Genomic DNA, 10,284 nt, shown 5'->3' with positions numbered 1-10,284 from the left:
TGCGTGGTTTTGCCCCATTTCTAATTGGATTGCTTGTTTTTTTGATGCTGAATTTTGAGAGTTCTTCCACATTGTGGATATTTGTCTTTTGTTGAATATGTGGAATGCGAATATTTTCTCCCAGCATGTAGCTTGTTTTTTCAGTCTTTTAAAAGTGTCTCACAAAGAAAAAATTAATTTTGGTAAAGTTAATTGATCATTTCTCCACTTATGAGCATGCTTTTGGTATCATGGCTATGTGTCAAAGATTTTCTCCTGAGTTATCTTCTAAAAGTTCTTTAGTTTTACATTTTACAATTAAAACAGGATTCATTCTGAGGTTTTTTTTAATGGTATGAGGTTTATATTGAGGGTTCTTTTTCCCTATTGATATCCAATTGCTTTAGCATATTGTTAAAAAGATTATCCTTTGGGGCACCTGGGTGGCTCAGTTGTTAAGCGTCTGCCTTCGGCTCAGGTCGTCATCCCAGGGTCCTGGGATCAAGTCCCACATTGGGCTCCCTGCTCGGCGGGAAGCCTGCTTCTCCCTCTCCCACTCCCCCTGCTTGTTTCCCTCTCTTGCTGTGTCTCTCTCTCTGTCAAATAAATAAATAAAATCTTAAAAAAAAAAAAGATTATTCTTCCTCCATTGAGTTGCTTTTTATTTTATTGTGGTAAAATTTACATCACATAAAACTTATCATTTTAACAATTTTTACAGCTCAGTAGTATTAGGTACATTCATATTCCTGCACAACCATCACAACCATCCATCTCCAGAACTTTTCATCTTCCCAAACTGAAACTCTGTCCCCATTAAACAACAACTCCCATTACCTCCTCCTCCACCCCCTGGCAACCACCGAATCTTTCTGTCTCTATGAATTTGACTATTCTAGATACCTCATGTTAATGGAATCATACAATATTCTTCCTTGCGTGTCTGGCTTAGTTCACTTAGCATAATGTCCTCAAATTTCATCCATTTTGTAGCATGTGTCAGAATTTCCTTCCTTTTTAAAAACTGAATAATACTCCATTATATGGATATACAACTTTTGTTTGTTTATCCATTCATCCATTGGTGGACATTTGGGTTGTTTCCACCTTTTGGCTATTGTGAATAACACTGCTATGAATATTAGTATACAAATATCTGTTCGAGTTTCTGCTTTCCATTCTTTTGAATTACTTTTGCATGCTTGTCAAAAATCAGTTGACTGTACTTACTTGTGTGAGGCTATTTCTGGGTTCTCTATTCTATTCCATTGAACAATGTCTCTGTCTGCTAATAGGCAATATATTATCATCTATATAAGTCTTGAAATGAAATGGAGTGATTCTTACCACTTTATTCTTATTTTTCAGAATTGTTTTAGCTATTTTAATTTCTTTTCCTTTTTAAGTGTTAGAACAATCTTGTCTATATCCATAAGAAATCTTGCTGAGATTTTGAAGGGAATTGCATTATAAACATCTTTATCACATACTCTTCCAATCCATGAACATAGAATGCCTCTCCATTTATTTAGATCTTTGATTCTTTTCATCAGTGCTTTGCAGTTTCCAGAATACAACTTTTGTACATATTTTATTAGATTTACATCTAGGTATTTCCGTTTTTGAGAGTAAATGTTGTATTTTTAATTTTGGTTTTCATGGGTTCATTGTTAGTATATAGATATGGAAATTGATTTTTGTACTTTGATCTTGAATCTTTGTATCTTGCTGAATTCATTTATTTGTTCTAAGGCCTTTTAAAAAAGATTTCTTGAAATTACTATATTGACAATTATGTCAAGAGCAAAAAGGGACAGTTTTTTCCCCAGCTTTATTGAGAGATGATTGACATATAACACTGTATGTAGAAGTTTAAAGTGTGTAACATAATGATTTGATACCAATATTGCAAAATGATTACCGCAATAAGTTGCCTTAACACATCCATGCCTCACATAGTCACAATTTTTTTCTTGTGTTGAGAACTTTTAAGACCTACTCTCTTAGCAACTTTCAAACACACAAAACAATACTTGTTAACCTTAGTCACCATGCTGTACATTACATCCCCAGAACCTATTTAGCTTACAGCTGGATAAGGATAATTTTAGTTCTTCCTTTCTGATCTGTATCTCTTCTATTTTTTTTCTTGCCTTTCGAACTTCCAGCACTATATTCAACAAGAGTGGTAAAAGCAGAATTCTTGCATTGTCTCTGGTCTTTGTAGTAAGTTTTGAAATCAGCTTGGAGTCCTTCAACTTCGTTCTTTTTTCAAGATCATTCTGGCTATTCTGAATGCTTTGCATTTCACTATGAATTTTAGGGCCTACTCGTCAATTTCTGCCATCTGGGATTTTGTTGAATCTGTACATCAATTTGGGGAGCATTGCCATCTTAACAATAGTAAGTGTTGTGATCTATGAACATGAAATATCTTTCCATTTATTTAGGTCTTCTTTAATTTATTTCAACAATGTTTGTAGTTTTCAGAGTGTAAGTTTTTCACTTATTTTGTTAAATTACTAATTATTTTATTTGTTTAAGTATTTTTTCTTTTCAATACTATTGCAAATGGAATCATTTTCTTAATTTCCATATTGTTCATTGCTAGTGTGTAGAAACACAATTGTTTTTGTATTTTAATCTTGTGTCCTGTATCCTTGATAAACTTGTTTGTTAATTCTAATAATTTTTTAGTGGCTTCTTTGGGATTTCCTATATACAATACCATGTCATCTACAAATAGTGATAGTTTTACTTCTTCCTTTCCAGTCTTGGCCTTCTAATTTTTACTTGCCTTATTGCCTATTTTGAAATCCCCAGTACAATATTAGACAGAAGTTGTGAGAACAAACATCTTTGTCTTATTCCTGACCCCAGGGGGGGAAGTGTTCATTCTTTCATCATTAATATGATGTTAGCTGTGGGTTTTTCATAGATGCCCTTTATCAGTGGGAGGAGGAGCCCTCTCATTCCTAGCTTGCTATGTGTTTTTATCAAGAAAGGATATTAGATTTGTTAAATGCTTTTACTGTGTCTATTGAGATGATCATATTGTTTTTGTCTTGATGCTATTGATATGATGTACTACATTAATTGATTTTCAGATGTTAAACCCATTTTACATTTTATTTACATTTCTGGAATAAATCCCATTTGGAGTTGGTCGTGTTGTGTGTGTATGTATATATATATATATAGAGAGAGAGAGAGAGAGAGTCTCTCTCTATATATAGTCTATATATATATAGTCTATATATAGATATATATAACTGGATTTAGTTTTGACTTTGGAGCAGGGCAATGCTGGCTTCATAGAGTGAGTTAGGAAGTGTTCCCACCTCTTCTGTTTTTTGGTAAAGTTTGAAGTTGATTGGTGTTAGTTCTTTAAATATTTGGTAGAATTTACTAGTGAGTCCATCTGGTCCTCTACTTCTCATTGTTGGCAGTTTTTGGTTTGTTTGTTTTTTACTAACTCAATCTCTTGTTACAGATTTATTCAGATTTCCTATTTCTTCTTGAGTCAGGTTTGGTAGTTTGTGTTTCTAGGAATCAGTCCATTTCACCTGGTTATCTACTTTGTTGGCAGACAATTGTTCATAGTATTCCCTTATAATCAGTTTTTATTTCTGTAAGGTCATTCATTAGTGGTATCTCATCTTCCATTCCTGATTTTAGTAATTTGAGTCTTCTCCCTTTTTGTAGGCCAGTTTAACTAAACTTTTGTTAATTTTGTTGACTTCAAAGAATCAACTTTTGCTTTCATTTAATTTTGAGGGTTTTGTTTGTTTGTTTGTTTGTTTGTTTTTTCTTTTTTATGGCCCAGAATATGGTCTGTCTAGGCATGGGTTCTCTGGGCACTTGAAAAGAATGTGTATTCTGCCTCGTTGGGTAGTGCTATTATGAATGTTCTTCTATCTTCCTGATTTTCTGTCCAGTTGTTCTATCAATTGTTGAGAGAGGAGTATTGAAGCTTCAACTATAATTGTCCGTTTGTCTATTTCTCCACTCAGTTTTATCAGTTTCACATTATTTTCCAGCTCTTTTGTTTGGTGCATATGCATTTGTGGTTGCTATGTCTTCTTGATGGATTGACCCTTTTTATGACTCGGTAATGTTTTCCTTTGTGCCTAGTAATTTTCTTAGGAAGTCTACTTTATCTGACATTAATACAGCTACTCTGCTTAGTACATCTTAGTACTTAGTACATCTTTTTCTATCCTTTTGCTTTCAACCTATGCATGGCATTGTATTTGAAGTGAGTTAATTTTAAATAGCATATATTTAGGTTATATATTTTTGTCTACTCTACCAATCCCTGTTGTTTAATTGTATTTAGACCATATATATCTAAAGTAAAGTAATTATTGATATGGTAAAGCTTAAGTTTGCCACTTGATTTTTGTTTCTGTTTGCACACTCTCTCTTTTTGTTTCTCTGTTTATTGTTCCTGCCTTCCTGTGGCTTACTTAAACATCTTTTAGAATTCCATTTTGAACAAAATCTTGCCATTTGCAACAACATGGATGGAACTAGAGGGTATTATGCTAAGCGAAATAAGTCAATCAGAGAAAGACATGTATCATATGATTTCACTGATATGAGGAATTCTTAATCTCAAGAAACAAACTGAGGGTTGCTGGAGTGGTGGGGGGTGGGAGGGATGGGGTGGCTGGGTGATAGACATTGGGAGGGTATGTGCTATGGTGAGCGCTGTGAATTGTGTAAGACTGATGAATCACAGACATGTACCTCTGAAACAAATAACACATTATATGTTAAAAAAAAAAAAAAAAGATAGTAGGAAGGGAAACATGAAGGGGGAATCGGAGGGGGAGAGGAACCATGAGAGACAATGGACTCTGAGAAACAAACTGAGGGTTCTAGAGGGGAGGGGGGCGGGGGGATGGGTTAGCCTGGTGATGGGTATTAAAGAGGGCATGTACTGAATGGAGCACTGGGTGTTATACGCAAACAGTGAATCATGGACACTACATCAAAAACTAATGATGTAATATATGGTGATTAACATAACATAATAAAATAAAATTTAAAAAAAGAAAAGAGGGGCACCCGGGTGGCTCAGTCATTAAGCGGCTGCCTTCGGCTCAGGTCATGATCCCAGAGTCCTGGGATCGAGCCCCACATTGGGCTCCCTGCTCAGAGGGAAGCCTGCTTCTCCCTCTCCCACTCCCCCTGCTTGTGTTCCCGCTCTCGCTGTCTCTGTCAAATAAATAAATAAAATCTTTAAAAAAAGAAAAAAAGAAAAAAAGAATTCCATTTTGAATTATCTACAGTGTTTTTTAGTGTACCTCTTTGTATAGCTTTTTAATGATTGATCTAGAATTACACTAAATACACATAACACATCAAAGTCTACTGGTGTCAATATTTACCAGTTAGAATGAAATGTAGAAACCTACCTCCCTTTATGTTCCTTTACCCTCCCTTAATTATAGTATAATTATCTTAGATATTTCCTCTACACAGACTGAGAATCATTTTAGGCAGTGCAATAATTTTTGCTTCAAGCATCAAACATAACTTAGCAAACTCAAGAGGAGGAGTCTGTTATATTTACCAGGATTTTGCTTACCATGCTCTTCTTTCCTGATATTTCAAGATTCCTCCTTTTACCATTTCCTTTCTGTTTAAAGAACATCCTTTAGCCATTCTTTTAGGGTACATCTGCTGGTGATAAGTTTCTTAGTTTTCCCACATCTGAGAATATATTTATTTCCCTTGTATTCCTGAAGAATCTATTCAGATATAGAATTTTGGGTTGACATTTTTTTTCTTCCAGCACTTAAAAAAAGAAGTGCTACTTTCGCTGTTTTCCATGGTTTCTGATGAGAAATCTTTGGTCATTTGATTTGTTTTTCCCCTACAGGTGAGGTGTCCTTTTTCTCTGATTCTTCTCAATATTTTTCTTTGTCTTTTGTTTTCAGAAAATTAATTATGATGTGTCTTGGTGTCAGTTTCTTTGGGTTTATCCTGTTTGGGATTCAGGCAACATCTTGAAACTGTAGGATTTTTGGTTTTGTTTGCTAAATGTAGGAAATTTTCAGTTATTAATTCTTTGAATACTTTTTTTTAAAAATCCCTACCCTCTTTCTTTTCCTTTTGGGACTACAATGACATGGATGTTAAATCTTTAGTTATCATCATACATTTCCCCAGGGCTTTGTTCTTTTTTTATTTTTTCCACATTCTCTCTCTTGTTGAGATGAAATAATCTTCTTGTTCTAGGTTCAAATTTATTTATTCCTTCCTCTATCCCCTCCATTTTGCTGTTGAGCAGAACTCTAACCTGCTTAGTCCCATCCATCTTTTTTTTTTTTTTAAAGATTTTATTTATTTTTCAACAGAGAGAGAGAGAAGCGAAAGAGTGAACACAAGCAGGGGGAGTGGGAGAGGGAGAAGCAGGCTTCCCGCAGAGCAGGGAGCCTGATGTGGGACTCGATCCCAGGACTCTGGGATCATGACCTGAGCTGAAGGCAGCCGATTAACAACTGAGCCACCCAGGCGTCCAGTCCCATCCATCTTTGTCAGACTAGGAAGCCCTTCCTGGCATGAGGAGAAGCAGAAGAAAACTATAAGAAAATATAATTTAACTTATATCTTCTTTATACAGAAGGACTTTTTAACAGTTAAAAATATAGAAGTCACAGAGGGAAAACCTTAATAGATTCAAATACTCAAATTTTTGTAACAACCTGAAAAAAAATCAGTAATAGAGTAAGTAGCAAGTGGCAAAAGGTACGTGACAGATCTGTGACAGCAATTAATGTTTCTAACATATAAAGTGAGAAAAACATCAATGCTCTGTATTTATGTGGGTACACAGACAATTCACCAAAGAGGAAATAAAAATAGGCAATATAAATTGAAAAAAATTTTAACCAAATTACTGTTCAAAGAAATGAGAATTAAAGACACCATTCTCTACCTACTCAATAAGTATACTTTTAAAACTGTGAATACCCAATGCTGGTGACAGGCAATGAAAATGCATACTCAGATAAGGGGTCTATGTGATACAACCTCCTAGATGTGAGCTAAAATTCTTTGAGAACTTTTCCTGAGGAAATCTTTCAAAATACCAAGGCTTTCTTCGGTAGCAGTATTATTGATAATAGAAAAATCATCTTTTATCAAAGTATGTCTTGAGAGATGGTTGTATAATTAATCATCATCGTTAATGTTAATTCAGCATTCACCTTGATCCAGGGAATCCTGTCCACTAAGTTCCTTGACAACCCTTTGATGTTAAGCCCTTTATCATCCCCATTTTACAGAACCTCAGAACACATTGCCCTAGTCACACCCCACCACTGGGAATGGTAGAGATAGATTCCATCTTGCCTCTGTCCAACCCCCGAGGTCATCTTCCAGGAACATCTTCCATGTTCCAGTTAGAAACAATAATAATCATGAGGGTGTTTTGTTTTGTTTAAGTAGGCTTCATGCCCAGTGTGGAGCCCAATGAGGGGTTTGAACCCACAACCCTGAGATCAAGACCTGAGCTGAGACCAAGAGTCAAAGACTTAACCAACTGAGCAACCCAGGTGCCCCCACGAGGGTGTTTTTAACAAAGCGTAGACATGTTTATAATATGATGCTAAATGAAAAATGAGGATCTAGAATCACTTTATGATTTTAAGTGGGAAGAATATAAAATTGTTGCAAAATGCAGCATGCAGAGAAGGAAATAATCAGAGAATAATCAGAGAAGGCAGGAGTTTAGGGAGAGAAGGTGGACAGAGAGGCCATGGAAGCAGTGCAGACATGAGGGGTGAGGAGTGGGAGTGGGGTGGAGGGCCACTTTTTGCTCCTGAGGGCACTGCTGCCATTGGCTGAGCTCCTCCAGGCTCCCAAAGGGGGCCTGGACTATGCAGAGACCACCATCTGGGACAGTCCATGAAGGCACGAGGGGTCTACAGGACCCTAGGTCTCTGTCAACCAGAGCTCCCTGCCCCTTACTCCTTTACCCACTGGGGAAGTTAAAGGCACAATGTCCTCCAATTTGGACAAAGAGCCAGTGGCACCTGTTCTGGGGGTTGAAGTCAGATGAGCTGCAAAGGTCAAGGGAGCCAGAGAGGACATCTCAGGACCCCACAGTGTGCTCCGGAATGGCAGCAGAGGGCTTGAGATTGGTGACAGCCTTCCCTCCAAACTCACAGCCTCCATTGTGGAGGGCTTTGTTACCAACAGGGAGACCAAGGCAAGGAGAGGTCAATTCACTAGTCTGAATTGTGAATTCACTGGCTGTTTGTCAAAGGGTGTTCTGCCCATCATCGCAAACCCCTGTACCCCTCCTAGGCCCCCAGAGCAGGGCCGAGTGATGCGAAGATTCATGCTGTCTCTGGGAGCACCAAGAAAGGGCACCGGGAGGTGCTCTGTGATCAGACTCTACAAACATCTGCTACACTGGAGGAAAACAAAGCCAAAAGATAGAAGGAACGTTGTTTTTCATTTCCTCTGAAATGAAATTGGCTCCTAGGAGCTTCCCAAACCCCAATCCCCAGGAATCTGGAGCCTAAATTTAGATTGCCCTTGGAAGGTCACTGGATCACCCTGGCGCAGGGTCAGTCGGCAGCTGCTCAAGATAAACTTGGCTTTTCTGCTGACTCAGGCCTTTCCCTCACACAATTAATGAGATCCTGCCGCACTTCCCCTGGGAAAGAAGAACAATAGCTGTAGATGAGCAGGTGGCCTTGGCTGGCACGCTGGCCTGGGAGCCCCTTCTCCAGAGATCAGGGAGTCATGGCCCTGCCCAGCCCTAGACCCTTCTGACCTCAGCTGGCAGGCCCTTGCCCACTGTCTTGCCCCAGCCTCATGGAGCTCCATGTGCCCCCCAGTCATCGTGCCCCTTCCCACCTCCGGACTCTTGCATGGAACCTCTTTCCTGGACCTTGGTTGAACTCTCACCTCCTCAGAGAGGGCTCTAACACTCTGTATCACCTTGCCATCTCCCTACCCCATGGCCATGGGCACACCTGAAAAGGCCCTACGCAATTAGTGGTTTAGGGCAGGAGTTGGCTGGGCGTGTCCTTCACCCAGAGACAGTGCTCAGTGCGAAGCAGGAGGTCAGGAGACCACCATGAGTGGAAGGAAGGGCAGGCACATCCTCAAGCCCCTCCTAGGTCTGGGCTGGGCTTCTCTGCAGTGGCTCGGGTTCCACTGCAGGCCTGGGCCACAACCAACACAGTTGTGTTGGGGTAGAAATCAGATTGTGATAGGTGGAGACTAAGGCCTTTCCGTCAAGTTCCCAAAATACTGTGAAGCTGTCCCCAAAGAGATAGAGGCTTGCTGAGGTCACCCCGAGGTGCCAGCCTGGGGGTGACCCTGGGATAGGCCCTAGGTGGTGGAGGGATGGGGGCCGGTGGGCAGGTAAAGGGGGAAGTCCTCGTGCTGGCTGCAGCTCCAAGCTGGCTAGAAGGGATGGCACAGCCAGAGGTCAGCCGTGAATCACAGGAAGCCCCTCGCCAGGGGCAGATGCGTGAAGATGGCCCCTGTGTGGAAACTCCTTCCTGGGTAGTGTTGGGGAAAACCAGGAAGTGGACGGACAGTTCCAACTTGGACCTCTGAGAGCAAGGCTGGGGGACGAGGGCAGAAAGGCATCCAAGAGCAAGTGATCTCAGCAGCACAACTTAGATGAGCAGCCTCCACCTGAGGGACACACTGCAGGCAGAAGAGGCCATGGGTGAGAGCCAGACCAGCCTGAGGCCCAGAGAAAGGCAAGTCTGGAGAGAGCATGGAGTGTGTGCTGCTGGACTGGCCAGGCCCAAGGCAGGCAGGCAGGCAGACGTCACCCTGGGCAGCTCCCAGGAGTCAGCACTTTGTCCATGGGCAGTGCGAACCATGATGCAGGTTTCAGGCAGAGTGTGACTCAGGAGAGGGGCCTGCCAGAATGGCCTACCTGCCCTGAGGAGAATAGCCTCAGTGGGCAAGGATGGGGCCCAGCTGGCCTGAGGAGGCTACAGTAGTCGTCCTGGGAAGAGAGCAGTGTGGAGTGTGGTGGGAGACCTCGGGTAAGGTCCCTGGACTCAGGCCAGGAGGGAGCAGGATTGGGAGGGTTGTGTGGGTGGTACGGCTGAGCCCGCTGGAGTGGACAAGAGGAGGAGACGTCCACGAAGGTGGAGGGAGAATGACCAAGGTGTTTGCAGCAGGAGGGAAACAGTGAGGTGATGGTTGGGAGGAGCCAGTGGTCCCCAGAGCCCCATCCTGTGCAGGGATCAAGGAGGCTGGAGGCTGAGGAAAGGGGTGAAACTTCCACCCTCCCCCCACCTTCACACTCAGGGC

The sequence above is a fragment of the Mirounga leonina genome, unplaced genomic scaffold, assembly GCF_011800145.1.
Source record: "Mirounga leonina isolate KUSES-001 unplaced genomic scaffold, KU_Mleo_1.0 Mir_481, whole genome shotgun sequence".
Taxonomy (NCBI): domain Eukaryota; kingdom Metazoa; phylum Chordata; class Mammalia; order Carnivora; family Phocidae; genus Mirounga; species Mirounga leonina.
This window is presented reverse-complemented; position numbering follows the sequence as displayed.